General features: G+C 36.9%; 1 protein-coding gene across 7 annotated transcripts in view; it reads right to left on the bottom strand.

Annotated features, from left to right (window-relative positions):
* The window catches only part of CNTN1 (contactin 1), a 251,175-nt gene that overhangs the window by 215,438 nt on the left and 18,425 nt on the right, over positions 1-17,312 (bottom strand). For 2 of the 7 annotated variants that reach the window (XM_083820838.1, XM_083820835.1), the window contains exon 2: positions 14,423-14,526. The exons of the other annotated variants lie outside the window; for them this stretch is intronic. The gene's annotated coding sequence lies outside the window, so the exon portion shown is untranslated. The remainder of the gene's footprint in view (positions 1-14,422; positions 14,527-17,312) is intronic. 7 annotated transcript variants of the gene reach the window in all.

The raw sequence follows: 17,312 nt of genomic DNA, 5'->3' as shown, positions 1-17,312 counted from the left end.
CTTTTATGCCATCATGTGGGCGAGAAAATGTAGCATAGCAAAAATCTGGTTGCACACAAGCTGATTGCTGGGGAGAAAGGTCATTACACCAAGCCCTCACAGCACTAAACAAGCATACTCTATTTCCTTCATTTGGTAAGACTGTAAATGTGTTAATAATATATGAAAAAGTATTGATTAATTTTCACAATTGATCAATTACTAAAATATCTGCAACAACTGAGTACTCAATCTCCATAGCATCTGCTGTACTTAAAAAATAGCAATACAATACACTTCACTCACCACAAGCTGAGTGGTTGTGGGCTGGAAGCTTAATTAGTTAAATGGTAAATTACCTAATTTTAGCTGTTACTTCCAGAAGAGATAAGCTACATATGAATGATTTTTCCACTCCTGTGCCTACTGCTAAAATAAGAGTGACTGTAGTTTGGGAAAGTCTATATCCTTTTCACATCCTTTACCAAGCCCTGTGACACAAAACAAAAAAACAAACAGGGTAGAAAAATCATTTTCTTATAAAAAACATTCATTTGTCAATTGATTAGGATTTTATATTGAGTAAAATCATAATTTAAAATTACAGTAGGCTGTTTTTAGACTGTAATTAACTCACAATAAATCCTAATGACCTTATTGAACATATAGTGATGACATTGTATCTTTGGATCACAAACTGAATTGTAAAGATTCGTAACACTATCTAATAATTTCTTTGAGCAGAGACAACACATTTCAGAGAGAATGTTATCCTACCATTAACCTCTTTTCTTAATACATGGACAAAAATAGATGATAGCAGCTCATATTAAACAATAGCACAAAAATATGTGTTTTAGTGTACTCTTTTAGCTTCCATTAGTAAACAAAAAAGCAAAAACACTTCTACAGTGTTTTATGTACATTTGTATGTAATATTTAATCCAATGCGTCTGATATTAGCCTCAGTTTCACCCAGAGGTGTGTGCTTTTTGTTCATTCAACACAAGAACCCAATGATGAGGAAAAACGTAATATTTGGTCATAACCCACTTATTACTTTTAAACAAATTCCTACTGCTAAATATTTTTACCAGATAGCACACATGCTCTAATGCTTACATTTTTAGACAAAGAGCCCTAACTCGTTATTTGATCTTGTTTTTTCAAGTTTCAAATAGAAAATTCCAAAAAGCAGAGTAAGGAAAAAAAAAAAAAAGAATTAGAATTGCAAAAATAACATTTTAACTTAAACTCTTTCAGCAGCAAAACAATACACTATGTAAGTGAAAAATCAAGTCGAATCTCAAAGAACTCTTAATTAAATCCTCTGAACTATCTGTATTTACTTAAAAATTAGATCATTTGCCCGAAACTCTGGATCATCACTGCAGTAAGACAAGTTGAATTTATGTACCAATAAAATCACCTACAGAGAAGAGATAAAAAGCAAAGAGTTTAAGGGTTCTGAAAAGACTGTTTTTCATATCTAATTCTTCTCAATATTTCCTTTAAAATGAGAAATTAACTTATCAATAAAGTACTTCTAATAAAGCACTGTATTTTTGCGCATATTGAATTTCTTGTAATATGCAAGAATGTACTTTCAAAATGCAGCACATTACAGTAGATTCAATATGCATTTACCACAAAGCACTCTGTAGAAACTAAATAGTTAAAAACTTTTACAAGAAAACTTGCAAAGTTTTGCATGCAAAGAAATTACTAGGAAAATTTTACAATTTTGATTTCTATTTCCCTTACGCGTAAAATAAAAAATAAGCATGAAGTACATTAAAATGGAACCTGAAGCACCTGCAACCTCCTATGCACACGCAAAAGCAGCAGGGAAGTGTTTCAACTGGTCACACAGAAAAATATCGGAAAATCTTTTTTTTTTTTTTTTCCCAAATCCTATTTTAAACCTCAAGACCCATACAGCGTAAAGAAAGCCGGTGAGCAATGATCATTGGCAAAGTGGCTATTTCTTATTACTGACACCACTAGTTATGCGGCATTTTGCATTAACCGAAAACTTCAGCCAAAAGCCTGGAGAGGAAAGCCCACACAAGGAGAAGAGCAGCAACGAAACTTCAGACTGTGGGGAAAGACCATGCCAGTGTCACACTGCCCGAGCCTCCCCCATCAGGTCCGGGACTATTCCAGCAATAGCAAGGCATCTGGAAACACTACACAAAGCAAGATGAGATCAAACATTTAGCATGCTTGGACTTAAAGATGAAAAGTTACGTTTTCCTGCTGAGCTCTCTGCAAAGCGAGCCGAAAGCAGTTTTCACCCCTGAAGTTGGTCAAGCGGAATTCTCTCCTTTACACCATGTTCCTCTGAATCAGCGGAGTAAATTCAGGACAAGCTCAGCAGCACTACAGCATGGACCAATAAACATAAAACAAAGCCAGCACCGGCCCCAGCAGCTCATCATTCCCTAACATGTGACTACGAGGAACATAGTGATATCTTTGTTCTCGCTCTGAAGCGGTTATCACAGAAGATTCAACACGGAAAACTCAGCTAAAAGCACGTGTAAGTATAAAACTTCATGGGGTTTAGGTGAACAGAGGTTTCAAAGTTTGGAGCTTCTAATTTAGGGACTTTGTACAGTATCAAAAAGAATAAAGTTCAAACTGCTTCATTGTTCTGACTCACTGGGATGATACTGAATGATACAGAACTTTCTTTGAAAAGGGCAGAAATGAAGATAAACATTTACTTGACTTATGATAATATCAGTTCAGAAGATAGGAAAAGCGCAACTGCTCATTTACACTGCTATGATGTCAAAAGGAAGAGGGTTTATAGACTGCCTTTTATTTGGAAAACGCATTTAAAATTTGAAATGAAAAAACTGGATGCAGGAGATTTGTGATGTCAGAGTAGCAAAGTGTCCCAACACTGTTCTGCCTCGGTCATCACTAGGGCTGACGTACAAAGAAAGCATAACCTGTCTCTAGCCCAGCTCTTTATTTCAGCAGGAATAGCACCAGACCAGAGGGATGGTGAAAGATGTCCCATACACATCTATAAGCACAACACAGCAGCCCAATGAGCTGGACTCTCCTCCACCGGGCCCCATGGGGTGACAAGGGGCTGTGGTGATTCACACCAGTAAATCTAGCTGGCCGCTACAGTTCTTCTCCTCTATGAAGCAATGGGAAGCTGGGCTTTCTGTCAAATACCAGCTGAAAATATTTGAGGATGTGGTCTCTGCTGTTTATACCTCATAGTTACAGAATTAGCCTCAGATTCGTTATTCTGAATACAAAAAAAAAAAAAAATCATTAAAAAAAAAAGTGTTATCTAATGCTTTCAGATATATTTTATCTACTGATCATTCTTCATCTTGCTTGTGCACTGGAATTGAACTTAGCAATTTTCAACAGTACAAACAGTTTTCAGAGCAGAAAAAAAAGACTATATTACATTTTTAATGCTGAAATAGATCTGGTATGCAATATTAGTATGTAAAAATCTATACTCCATTTACATCTATTTTCAGCATACCATTCCAGAAACATTTCTTCATATGGCCACACTATTGATGTTTGTTTTTCATTTCATGTATCCATATTGAATGTTTCCTGAATGTTCAAAGTAAATTAAACACATTTATTTTTCTGTACTTAAAATTTTTACTTTGATTGTGCTGCTATAGGCATTCTGAGAAAAGTTCTTGTTTTCTTTTCTTTTTTTTTATGGGTGGGGGAATTAAGAAAAATATAGCAACATTTATAAAATATAGCAAAATAGGAAATATAGCAAAGTGAATACCTACTATATTCCACAACAGAGCTAAGAGCACAATCTATTCTATCTATAAGTTCTTTCTAGCAAGACAAGTTTGGAATGACCTTCAACATATGTAGAGACGCCCCCACACTACCGACAGGGTACTTCCAGCCTGCTCAGTGTGCCTTCCCTGCTGCATGCCATGCCCAGCACTGCACCACTGGCACTTTGGAAGCCTTTCTGAATACTCTCACCCCAACAAAAAGTCTGAATAAATGGAACAAATTAAGCGTTAGGGACTGACCGCGGCCCCCATTCCCCGTTCCCCTGCACCGCCCAGGTGGAGGAGTTAGAGGAGGGTGGATGGGGGGAGGTGGTTTTAGTTTGGTTTTGGTTCTCACTGCTCTAGTCTGTTAGTAATAGGCAATAAATTATATAAGTCTCCCTATGCTGAGTCTTCTCTGTCTGGGATGGCAATTGTTGACTGATCTCTGTCCTTATCTCAACCCATATCTTCTCCTCCTGTTCTTTTGAGGAGAGGAAGTACAAAAGTGGTGTGATGGAGTTCAGCTGGCTACCAGTGTGAAACCACCACACCTAGTCTTTAATGTCTAGCTTTTTTTAAGTACCTGGATCTGACCTGGGCACCTTAGACTCACTTCATGTTCAGAGGAGAGAACTAGGTTAAATAGATCTTTATGGTAAAATGTCTGTTTCTCCCTTACGAGAGGTTAACTCAGAATTATTGATTATTGGCAGAAATATCTAACTTTTAGATGCCTAAATTAATTCAGATGAATTTCAGCAAAATATATAAGAATGCATTCTGATGTATCCTGAAAATGTCCCAAACTTCCTCTCACTTCACAAGACCTGAGAATGTCACTGCACAGGAGCTGGCTGCCATGAGCAGTGGAAAGTTAGCAGTGACGGCTTCATACTGTGAACACTGTCCTGATTTTCTGATTCCAAGCTCCTAATGAAAAGAAAATCCTTTGCACTTGGGATTCAGCTGATGCAACTCTTTCTGTTAAAAGGAAGATGAAATCAAGCTAAGTGAACTAATTATGGAAAGTAATCTCTGTATAATTCTTGATAGTAACCTTTTCTTACTTTCCCAGTTAGACATAGTAAAGATACTTCACAACATTTCCAAGGAACTAACAAAAGTAGTTTCCAAACTCTTTACAGAGAGATTCTCAAGAGATTACATTTAATGAGCAAGGCTATGTCTAGAAGGAAAAGGAATACACATAAAAGGAAAGCAAGCAAGCTCTTATATTCGTTCTGAAGGTACTTGACAGTGTAGTTCTCTAGCAATCAAGCATATGAAAAGATTTAATAGGCTTGGAAAGTTGGAGGTCAATGAATACTACAGAAGGCATTCTTACTCAGTCAAGTGAAATCATTACACTGCAACATAAGAGAAACTTGATTAGGATTCATGTACCTTATTTAGTAATTCTTACGGCACGGATGCTTTTCCTAGCTCATTAGATTACTGAATTAGGTACTTCAACTCTAAAAGAGTCTAATGTTCCTCCAAGAACTCAAGCGGAATTTATGAATTCACCTGATAGTATTTTGAAAACTTTTCAAGAGCTACAACTGTTAGCTGTAACATGACGTCAAGAAGAAAACTTTAAAGAACATGTTAGAGGCTTTGTCTAGCTATTGTGAAATTATTAACTTGTATTCAGATTTTTAGAGCTACATAGTACAAACTGATTGTACTATGCTGAGGACAGTGCATACTGTCACTGGTTGTTTAACCACTGGAAAATAGCCAGTAGAAAGAAAAATGGGAAATTGTTTTAATCAAGTAGCTTTCTCAGAGGAAAATTTGCTTTCCATATGACTCTTGAGCAGCACCTCTATCTAACACTTCGTCTGTATTCTTCTGTAGCCTCTTACACCTAAGGATCTCAGAGCTTTTTGCCAATATTTATGACACTTCATGGCAACCTTGGAAGGAAAGAAAACAAGCATATCACTGTGTGGTAAACAAACAACAGAAATGTTGTAAACTAAGACATTACAATGGACTTAAAATACTTTAGTCAAGAAAAATATATGGGTTGTTTGTCGTTTTTTCTTTTTCTATATAGTGGGAGAAAAAAAGTGTCATTTAAAAATTTTGCTATTTCCTTTATATATATATGTTTATATATGTGCACACATATACATACACATGTAATATATTGCAGGAAGCCACATATGCCGTGGCCAAAGAAAGAGATGTTCAGTGATACAGAATGCAGTTAACTTTTAAGGACAGTTAATGGTAACTCATACTTTCAGCTTTCTGCAGATATCAAAACAAAGCATTTATAATTAGGACATGTGCTTGACATGATTTTGTGACCAAAAAAAGGCCATAGTAATAGCTTAGTCTGATCCCCTGTAAAATACCTGTCATGAACCATTCATTACCAGTAATTATTGTACCAAGTTGAATCACAGACTCACAGAATGGTTTGGGTTGGAAGGCACCTTAAAGGCCACGCAGTTCCAAATCCCCAGCCACCTCCCACCAGACCAGGTTGCTCAAATCCCCATCTAACTTGGCCTTGAACACTTCCAGGGACCACCTTCTTATTAAATAATTACATAAAAACACAGCTTTTATGAAAGAGGCCATCTTGGTTAAGGTTAACCTAAGAATAAATAACTCTCACCTTTAAAAAAGTTTTTACTATATTTTTAATGTAATTATTTGCATTACCAAATGTCATCATTTTGGTCCAGATCTATCTTTGTCTGCCTAATTAAAGGGCTCTCTAGCAGTAGTTCTCTCTTCCAGTGCAGGTATTTACAATCATTAGAGTCACCTATGAACTTCTCTCTACAAACTAAACAAACAGAACTCCTTAAATCTATTACTGCAAGGCATGTTTGTTAGACCATGAAGCATTCCTGTAATGAACTTGGTGCTTTCAACTCTTTTCACTGCAAGAAAGGGAAGGAACAGCAAACCACCAGTTCTTCCAATCTCCAGTTCTTTTGCCTTTTCTAAAAGCTATACACATCTTGAATATGTGACAGAACTGAAACAAAATACCCACATCATTTTTTGATATCGTTAACATTTACTATTACATATAATGCATATATTATTAACTCACAGAACTTTTGTCTGGGTTACAGAAGCAGCCAACGTGTACCGTTCATGTTGTCACAGAAAAATATATCACTTTTATAGTAAGTGTTTTTGCCTAGAAGAGATTCCTAAAAGGATTTCCCAGCTGTCGTCCTTATTTAAGGGCTAGGAAAAACAAAGTGCAATTACGTGCCTCTCCTTCCAGTCGCACTTAACTTCTTTCATTTCTGAATTAAATTCCTAATTTCTGAAATTATTCAGGAGCTGGACACAGACATGTGAGATGCACGATTTTAAAATTCTCCTTTACATTTTAAAGCAAAGACCAAGAGACTAGGAAAAAAAAAAAAAGCAAAATTTCCATCATTTACAAGTAAAACACCCATGAGTATAGAAATTAAGGCATTAACTAACCTGCAATCAGTAAATACTTACACAAGCTGTAACTTTGGCAAGTGCCTATGTGGAAAATGAATTAGAGGCAAAAGAACACATCATAATAAGAAAAGACACCTGGCATCTATCAAGGGATATTTGTATGCAAGGAAATATAAATATTCCCTCAGAATATAAGGAAGAACTTTAAAATAAAAGTCTTTTTTTATTATTTTTTAAATAGTCCTTAATAAATGTACTGAGGGTACTTCAACCAAAAGCTGTGACTTCTAATTGCCTTTGTTTTCTCAAACATTATTTTATATTGGAATAAGCTTATTGACAGTTTTAGGAATCCAGCAGTAATTATGGCTATTATTGCTGTTCGCAATTTTTTCTAACATATTTTAATATTAATCACTATGCAGAAACAAATACTTGTTCCTTTCTTGGTAATTTTTGTGATTATTAACACCAACCCAGCAACTCTTGACTCTGAGAAGAAAATAAAGCCACTAATGTAAAACACATCTCTGATTTGGGTGAGACAGGATTACTTACAGGATCAGCTACTAACAGCAGGAATCAATCCCCCAAACGAGAAAAAAATTGATTAAGATGCATCTCATGGGATTTTTTTCTTCACCCATCTGAGTGATATAGATATCAGGATTAGCACATTTGTTTTAGAGGTTAATTCCTATACAACCAAACAAGGAAGACAGCAATGGAAATGAACAGAGAGAATTTCCAGTCCAGCACGTCTCCTTGCTTCTAGTGACCTGAAATTCTTACACTGATAACAGCCTGCTGTCAGCTCATTAAACAACCGTATGCAAATCTTGCCATCTGCATTAAATGGAGCTATGTGATTCTTGTCAAAGGTACAGGATATACGTGGAATAGTCATTTGAGAATCTTCCAGCTTCAGTCCAAATATTTTCAGTTAAAACTGTCTTACCCCATTTTCTGTTCAAAATATTGAACAAACTTCACCTCAACTATATTTCAAATAATCTCAGGATAGTTTTAAATACTGTTAAAACTTCCAAAGGAATGGTCTGCATACTTTAATTACACTTGAAAAAGAATATTGATGGAGTACCTTGTGAAATCAGTGATCAAAGGAACTCAGAGAGTAGTGTGAGTCTATGAATTATATTTCTGCAATGAAAAGATACAGGTGCCAGGCAAACTGCTTAACCAGATCATCAAAAAATTCTTAAGATGCAATAATTGACTAACAGGCATTTCACTGGCCCAACGCCATCAGGTAGACTGGTGATTTCATAAAGGAACCACTGACCTGTGAAAATTATTCTCTGCTTGCAATTATGAAGCACCTCAACTAATTTTTTTTCCCCTATCTGTGAAATCTAGTGTGAATTATTTACCCAAGGTCTGGGTGAAAGGAGAGTATCAAGAGGTTGTTCACAGCCTCCTTCAGCTGCCTGTCTACACAGAATCAGGGCTAAGTAAGAAAATCTAGAAGCTACATACCTTTGCAATTGCAAAACTCAACTTGAAGCCTCACGGGTTACTCTGCTTTTACTACTAATTTTTTTGCAAATAACAGATTTGACTTCCAGTTACACTGAATATGTCGTTTTACACAAGTGCACAAGCACGCACACACAATCTGCCTTTTAAATCAAATTATTTTATTATTTTTGACGAAAAATATCAAATCATTCATCTGATTTTCTTGGGATTAACTTTCAGCACTTATTACAAAAAACTGTCAAACAAATGCTGTGACGTTTTGATTAACATCCCACATTTTGATTAACATCCCATGAATATATACTCCCTAACACACACTCTTCTCATTTAACATTGCCCATTTAATGGTTTAACTTTTGCAATTATTGCTACTAATTATATTACATTACTGCTACATTATATTACATTTCAATACAAAACACATCACAGCACTTCTCTGTCAAGGTAATCCTAAGGTTCTTTGATTTAATAGATTTATGAAGCATTAAATGCCATTGACAGAGCTCTTTAGTTAAAGAAAGAGGATCGCGTTTTCACAGGATTAGCAAACTTTAAATTGTATAAAATCAACAAAAGCATTAGTCATGTTCCTCTACCTATCTTATTCTTTTCTAATACTGTCATGTGATGAAATTCATAATTCACCATTCATTCTCATGAGAAACATGATTCACACTTTTGTGAGCACATTAAGTCATCATAATATTTACTTTATAAATGTTGCTTTATTAATAAGCACTTAGCAGTATGTTTGTATGGAGCCCAAATTAAATCACTTTCGCAGCTGTCGGTCATGTGCCATGCAATTCTACAGTACTAGAAAAATTCATAATCACTTTGCTGATTGTGAGCAAAACTACAATGGATAGTATTATCATTGCTGGCAAACAAATGTCACAGAGCCCTCAGAGAGCCACGCTGTGCTGTGACGGCTGTGTGCAGAACCCTGGAAGTCCTATTTCTGGAAGGGTTAACTACTGCTCCCATGTCTGTTGTTGTATAAAGTATCCTACTAAAGACTGAAGGCCACATAAAAAATGAGATAATTGGCAATTAAAGTGTTGGGAGATTCTAAGTGGTTCAGTTGCTATTGGGCTTGATCCAAGACAGAAAGAAATCACTGAAAGCCTACCCATGACGATGCAGGCTGTAAATAAAGGTCTTAAAATAAATCCTATTCAACTCTAGGCCTGAAGTTATGTTCTAAATTTTACACATTCATAACTATTAAGAGTGATGAATTGCTATCATTTATCAGTTTTATTTTTAGCACATATCCCTCTGAAATGCTTAATTAGGTAATCTAATGTTCCACTTTACTATGGCATTTATCTCTGCAGAGACACCAATAAATGGTACACAAATAAAAATCCTACCAAGGCTAAAGTAGTTCATGATACTTCTGAATTCAAAATACACAATAAACATCAACCAGTTCACAAAAGAAGCCAATATTGACATTCCAACAATAAACCAGGGCATCAAATACAGCTGGTGAAGAAATTAACAGGAACTAATACACCAAAAATATCCATCATTGTTGCTCGTGGAGCTTCCTATCCTCTTTGCATTTCCCATCTTTTCTCATTCTACTTCCAATATCTGTTTTAAGCAAGTGGCTTTAACTTAGGGGTCATCAGGGATGCACACTCCACGTCCCACTGCTTTAACCTGTTTTAAATGCTAGCACTTTCACTTAGGACAAACATTATGTTCTGGAACGACTTCCCCAGGACCAAACAGGACTTTTTTTCTGTAATATCAGTTACATTTAGCCTTCCTGAGTAGTCTGCATTCAAACATATTGGTCAAGGTCATTGCTTTAGAGAATCTTTTTACCCTAAGAAAGTGGAAAAGTTAGTGTGACCTACTTTAAAATACTTGTATGCTGATATTGCTTTCAAATGAACATCTAATTCATAAGATTAATGACACAGCTGAACAGTTAATGGGATATGGGAATTATTTACCCTGAACTGAATGTGGGGAAAAAAAAAAAAAAAACAACCACACCCCATATTCCACAGACATGCAAACGAGAGGTGTGCATTATTGGGTAAATAAGGAGAGGCATGCATGAACTAATGAAACAGCCTGGAACCCCATTTTTTCAAGCTGTTCATTTGCAGCTTCAGAGTATTTTTTCTTCAGCATAATTCTCCAGACTAAAGAGATTTGTCTCCTCCATCTATTAGTGCACCATCAAAATCCATATGTGACACTGTCCTAGTTACTGGAGTTCTTATCCTGAAGATGAAGACAAAACAAAATCCTAAGTTTACAGCAAAAACAACATTCAGTTTTGCCTGACGGATCTTTCACAACAAACCAATGCTTTGATCTTACGGTACTGTTTCTAAAATTACTTATATGATTTATGCAAAATTATAATTATAGCATATTTACACTATCTAGGTCCACTGTTGACAGTAGCATCAGTATGGCAGCATAGGAAAAATTGTTGGTTAATTGCTCAAGAATTTGCCCGGAATCTCAGGAACACTTTGCCACCATTGAGCCCCACTCTCTTAGCTTGCCTTCTTAGCAATTAACCCAATTAAGTTAGTATAAATTTAGTTCATGCATGTTTACAAATGCAAATAGTAATGCTTCTGATGGTGGAATAGGTATCTGTTGTTATGTACCTATGTTGTTCTATGTTGCTGTGGGATCTAGGTTGCTTTGAAACTCTTTCCCAATACAGGGATGGCAACTTGATGTATCAACAGCAGATCACCACCTATGCTCTCTAGGAGCTACACACACAGAGGATAATAAGCCCCAGGCAACAAGTGACTGACTTTGAAATAAATTACTAAATAGAGAACTAGGTGAAGAAAAAGAAGAACAAGAAACTGAAGTGGAATTAAATGACAGAGTACAACCTTATTTTACCCACAAATGTATTCAAAAAAACTATGACCAGCGTGTGGGCAATGAGCTACATTTCACCCAAGTTGGAGAATATGAAGGATGCTCCATGCAGTCTGGGACTGTGCTGAGAAAAGATATGTGGTCCATGCAGATCAGAAGGTGGCTACTCCCTTTCCTCACAGTTTGGATTATTACAAACACCAAGCTTACACAAGGATCCCCTTTGAGGGTCTGGGCTTTCGCCATCAATCCCACTGAATCTAAACACTAAAAGTAACAAGATCAGTACAGTTGTGTTTACCCATACACACTACGCCTACCCTGTCAGCCTCTGAGTCTGCTCTCTTGTATCAATTATCACTCCTTTTTCTTAAAAAGAACTGCTCTTGGAGTGTTCTCTTGTATGCACTGCAGTTACTCCTCCATCCTAACTCTAACACTCATCTCAGCATGTCAGTGTGACTATCTGTGTGACCTGGGTTTTGAGTTTGATGCATACTTTGATATCACACTTATATTTCATGGCTCTGAAAACGAGTTTGGCAGTGCCACTAAGTAATTAAAAAGGTGGTTATATCAGAAGCACAGGTACAAGTCAAAAAAAACTTCTTCATCAAGAAGCCTTCCTCCCTGTGAATCAGACACAGAGTTCCACATTCACAGGACGACTGGCCTTGGGAAAGATGAAGTGCTGGCATAGTGTCAAGCCATGGTGAGTCACCACAGCTTTCTTCAGCTTCACAAGAAGATCTTAAAGAGGAACATGATTAGCAGGTTGTTGGCACAGATGAACCCACACTTGCCTGGTCATAAGCATTTTATCTGGAATCAGAGAAAGTAAAACTCTGCTTCAGCCCTTAACTTGGAGCAGTCACAGGTGGCCTAATATATTCTAAATGTCTTTGTAAGTCAGTGACGCCAAATTGATGCCAGTTTTGGAATAACACAGGACCCAGTTACCAGTGAAAGTTTTCCAGAGTAAAAGATGAGAAACACTAATATAAAATACCGTTCATAGGGATGGGAAAGGAACACTGGTAGAATAAGATTTTCAGACCTTCAAACAAGCCTGTCACATTTCCTATAGCTCTGGCTAATCAATAAAATATTCAGCAGTTGCTTAACCTTAGCATGTCCTTCAGGCCACCCTACATTATTATGGCTGTCTACACTAGGAAATTAAAGATGCCCTGAACTGTATTACTTGACACAGAAGTAAACTACTATTGAATAGTCCATATCCACATCATCACAATCCTTTATACGCTAGGGCAGAATGGCCATATTCAAACTGTCTCCTTGAAAACAGTTCCAGGAAAATATTAATTCCTGAACTATGATCAGCATTGTTTCTGGGTGTCCCAGCCCAGAGCCCTTCTAACAAGTTAGAAGGACAGGCAGCTGAGCTCGTGAGCCCAAGAATATTCCTTGTCACTCTTTGGTTGTTAGTACAGAGGCGATGCAAGTGTCCCTAATATCAGCTCGAGCAAGAGGTATGAACACTGAATGTTATTCCTACAAATTTACATACTGTTTGGAACCAGTATTTTAAAAATTGTGCAGTTTACAGCTTCTGATTCTAACCAAATACTGGTAGCACCTAGAGTTTAAATATCTAGATGCTATTTGTGAAAATTACACTTTTTCCATTCAAAAATACATTTTTTCTATGGTTATTCAGTCCTTTTTCTAATCTCATCTGCAACATTCAAATGCTCATCTTGCTGTGAAGCAGAGACAATTTCTTATGGCACACACAATTTCAGATTCACATCAAGTGTAACCATACAGAGAAGCTTCTCCTGACCTATAAAGCCCATTATAATTTTAAACATCACCTCTCCAATGTGTTCTCAGCATACAGATGCTGAGTTTGTGGAACAGCCCCCTTGCCTCCATACACTTGGGAAGGGAGATGCACTTGCTGACAGTGCTGAGATTGTCTTAACGCTATAGAGTACGTGGAAAGAAAAAGCAGGCAAGTTTCATATGAGCAATATGAACATATACGCACAGAGTGACAATATGAATTCTAAGCTCATATGAGAAAGAAGCTGACATTTGAATTACTGACTGCAATGTCTTTACATATTAAGAACATTATCAAATAAGAACTACACATCTAGATCCAACAACTAGATCTAGATGCCAACAGCATCCTGGCTTGTATCAGGAATAGTGTAGCCAGCAGGACCAGGGAGGTGATTGTGCCCCTGTACTCTGCTCTGGTGAGGCTGCACCTCAAGTGCTGTGTTCAGCTTTGGGCCCCTCAGTACAAGAAGGACATTGAGGCCCTGGAGCGTGTCCAGAGAAGGGCTGCGAAGCTGGTGAAGGGCCTGGAGCACAAGTTGTGTGAGGAGCGGCTGAGGGAACTGGGGGTGTTTAGTCTGGAGAAGAGGAGGCTCAGGGGAGACCTTACTGCTCTCTGCAACTGCCTGAAAGGAAGCTGTGGGGAGCTGGGCGTTGGCCTCTTCTCACAGATAACTAGTGACAGGACTAGAGGGAATGGCCTCAAGTTGTGCCAGGGGAGGTTCAGGTTGGAAATGAGGAGACATTTCTTCTCAGAAAGAGCAGTCAGGCATTGGAACGGGTTGCCCAGGGAGGTGGTGGAGTCACCATCCCTGCGGGTGTTCAAGGAAAGGTTGGACATGGTGCTTAGGGACATGGTTCAGTGGGTGACTTTGATGGTAAGGTGATGGCTGGACCAGATGATCTTGGAGCTCTTTTCCAACCTTAATAATTCTATGATTCTATGCCCACACCAAAGCCACTGTGCTTCGTGTACCCAATTTTCGAAAGAATTGTCCTCAAGGTGCAAGAAAAGTCATTCCCTGGTTCCAGATTACCTTCTCTGTCAGCATTAACTTTCATCCACACTGCCACATCTTTACAAGAAGATGAATTCTGATTATAAAATGTCACTTCAAACATAACAGCCCTTTTGGTCTTCCTAAGGGAAAAAAAAAAAAAAAAAGTAGCATGGATGTTAGAAAGTAGAATCACTATAAGAATTAAAGACTTATTCATGCTATAATAAGTATAGTATGGGTCAAACTATACCTTCAGTTACCAGCAAAGCAAAATAAAATAACAGAAAATTCTTGAGTACTTTCCTCAAACTGAAAATGGTTTCCAAACCATTAAGATTCACTCACTACAGTCTTGTTGGAGAGGAGAAATGGGGAAAGACATGAAAAAGATCAGTATTGTGCTCCTAGCATTGTGAAGTTATACCACACTGGGGAAAAAAATAGTACAGTATTTACTTTTATTAAAGACAAACCAATTGACAGTGCATAATTCCACTTTAACATGGCATTTTTCTAAACAAAGTTTAATGCTGTCTTGGATGGAGGAATATGACATTCCAACACTGTGCTGTGACTCATCTACCTGACCAGAAATCATTAGAGTAATTTGTCTCCATATATATGCAGCACATTGAGTCAATTATGATCAATTTATATGCATCTCCTGCTTTACAGCTCCATTTGAATGGTCTTTTTGAGCATTCTAGTCTTTTTCTATTAGAAATGTCACTGGGGGAATGAAAGGGGGAAAAAAAGTAGTAATATTCCCTGGATGTTGGGCCAGTATTTGAAGCATTGACTGTATGAAATTAAACTACAAAATGTACATTATGCTACAACAGAAGAACAACTTTGCTCGATAAAATCTTGAACAGGTAAGAGAACTCCATGAAACCAAACCACTTATTTAAATAGGTACCTCTTTTTCTGCATTAAAGATTTGGCCCAAATCTTACCTATAATGGACCTGAAAGCACTAGTGGCCCAGTGATTACAGAATCAATGGTCCTCCTAAATGATAATTCAAAAAAAAAAAAAAAAAAAGGTTGCAGAGCATTTACATGTAACCGAGATACTAATTTATATAATCGCTAAGTTCTCCATTTCCACGGTAACCATTAGAGAAGAGTTTTCACACTGAAGGAATTCTTCCATCGTAGCAGTACTGCCCCTACTGGACCATGTCACCCAACCTCCTACACGCTTTCCCACTGCCTTCCAGAGCCTGAATGGCCAGCGGGGCAAGAGGCAGGTCCAGGCTATCTACCAACACCCACCGGCAGACCAAAAACAAACAAAAAAACAGATCTCTATTCTGTTTTGTTGATCTCAGACTACACATTTCCCGAGGAAAATGTGAAATATTTGGTTCATCAGATACTCTGCGAGAAAGGCTGAGTGACAGGGCTACTTATTAAAGATAGCTGCGATGCTTGCAGATGGAAAAGCAATATTTAACAAACCTGCACAGTCTGCACTCTTCCATTTTCTGAGGGAGATTAACTGTTTCATTATGAAATAGAGATCATAACAAAATCATAACTATTTTTGATTGAAGAGGAAAAAAATGTATATCAGCAACATGAGTTTTTAACCCATAATCCTATTATTCTGTTTAAAAAGAAAGAAAATGATATTAAAGGATTCTTTTCCACAGCTATTCAGAACAGCTCTGAGCTGTTCTGGTATCACGCTGACGGTCTTAGAGTTTCATTGCAAAGCATGTGAATTTGTGAGGGGGAAAACTTAATCTCCTGCCATCTATGCATGCTAAAATATTGAATTTCTGTTCTTTAGTGTCCTGCAACCACTATGTTACTATTACTGATTGATATAATTTCAAGCACAACACTCTGAAAAAAATAATCATTTTATAATATGCATAAAATGGTAAATTAGATACACCAACTTACAATTAAAGATGGTAATTGGTAACGGCAGTTCGCAAATACTAGCACTACTTATTATAGGTACTTATCTACCAAGTATCACCAAAAAATCTCATCACACAGTTCTCCTGGTGAAACTATCAGTTATATCCATGAGAGAAAAAAAAAAAAAAAAGGGGGCAAAAAAACCCCATAACTACAAGAACACAAAATAACATCGTTCCCACACTGCCTTAGATTGGTTTATAGCAGGTGAATTAAGCCATCCATGTTTGTTTACTCTCTATACTGGAATACAAGATTAGCAGCATATTAATATGCAAAATTAATAGACAAAAAAAGAAAAAAACTTATAATTCCTCTTTTTTTTTTCCCTTATTCAAACATCAAGCTTCCATCATTGTCTTTTTGATTCTAAGATCACTTTGGAGGATGAGATAGAACAATAGCTGGTATCACTGTCTGTTGAGAAAACTCTCCTGTTGCTAGGTGAAAATTCATCTGCTCATGTAACGTGATTGCTACCTGCATCAGCAGATGGAGAATGTCAAACCAAAATACTTAAAAGTTATCAATTATAAAAATGGGAATGACTGAAAAAATAAATAGTGGATAATACATATTCATGTTTGTTTATTTACAATGAGCAGATGAATGATTAACATCTTTTTTTCACCTATAAATTCAGCATGTGAAAGCATATTTGTCAAAAACTGTTCTATATTACCTTCCACTTTTGTCTTAGCAATGACAGTGAAGCAATAAACTATCCCTATGATGAGGATGGAAATAATGGTTTGTTTGTTCAGCCAACTAACTTTTTATGAATCTATTGTTTGATAATGTTGTGGTGCTTCTCGCTAAATCCCATGGGCAACCACAAACAATGTCTCTAAATGAAGTTTAATTTCTGAGTGCTCAGTAGGACAGGAATGTATTTCTAAGGAGCTGAAATAGCATCTCTTTTATTAAAAAGCATAGGTTGGATAAATTTCTGATTCTTTCATGCAAAAAATTAAAAGGAACATAGAATTGGA

This window comes from Anser anser, assembly GCF_964211835.1.
Source record: "Anser anser genome assembly, chromosome: 1".
Taxonomy (NCBI): Eukaryota; Metazoa; Chordata; class Aves; order Anseriformes; family Anatidae; genus Anser; species Anser anser.
Note: the sequence above shows the minus strand (reverse complement) of the source record. Positions and strands in the feature narration are given on the sequence as shown.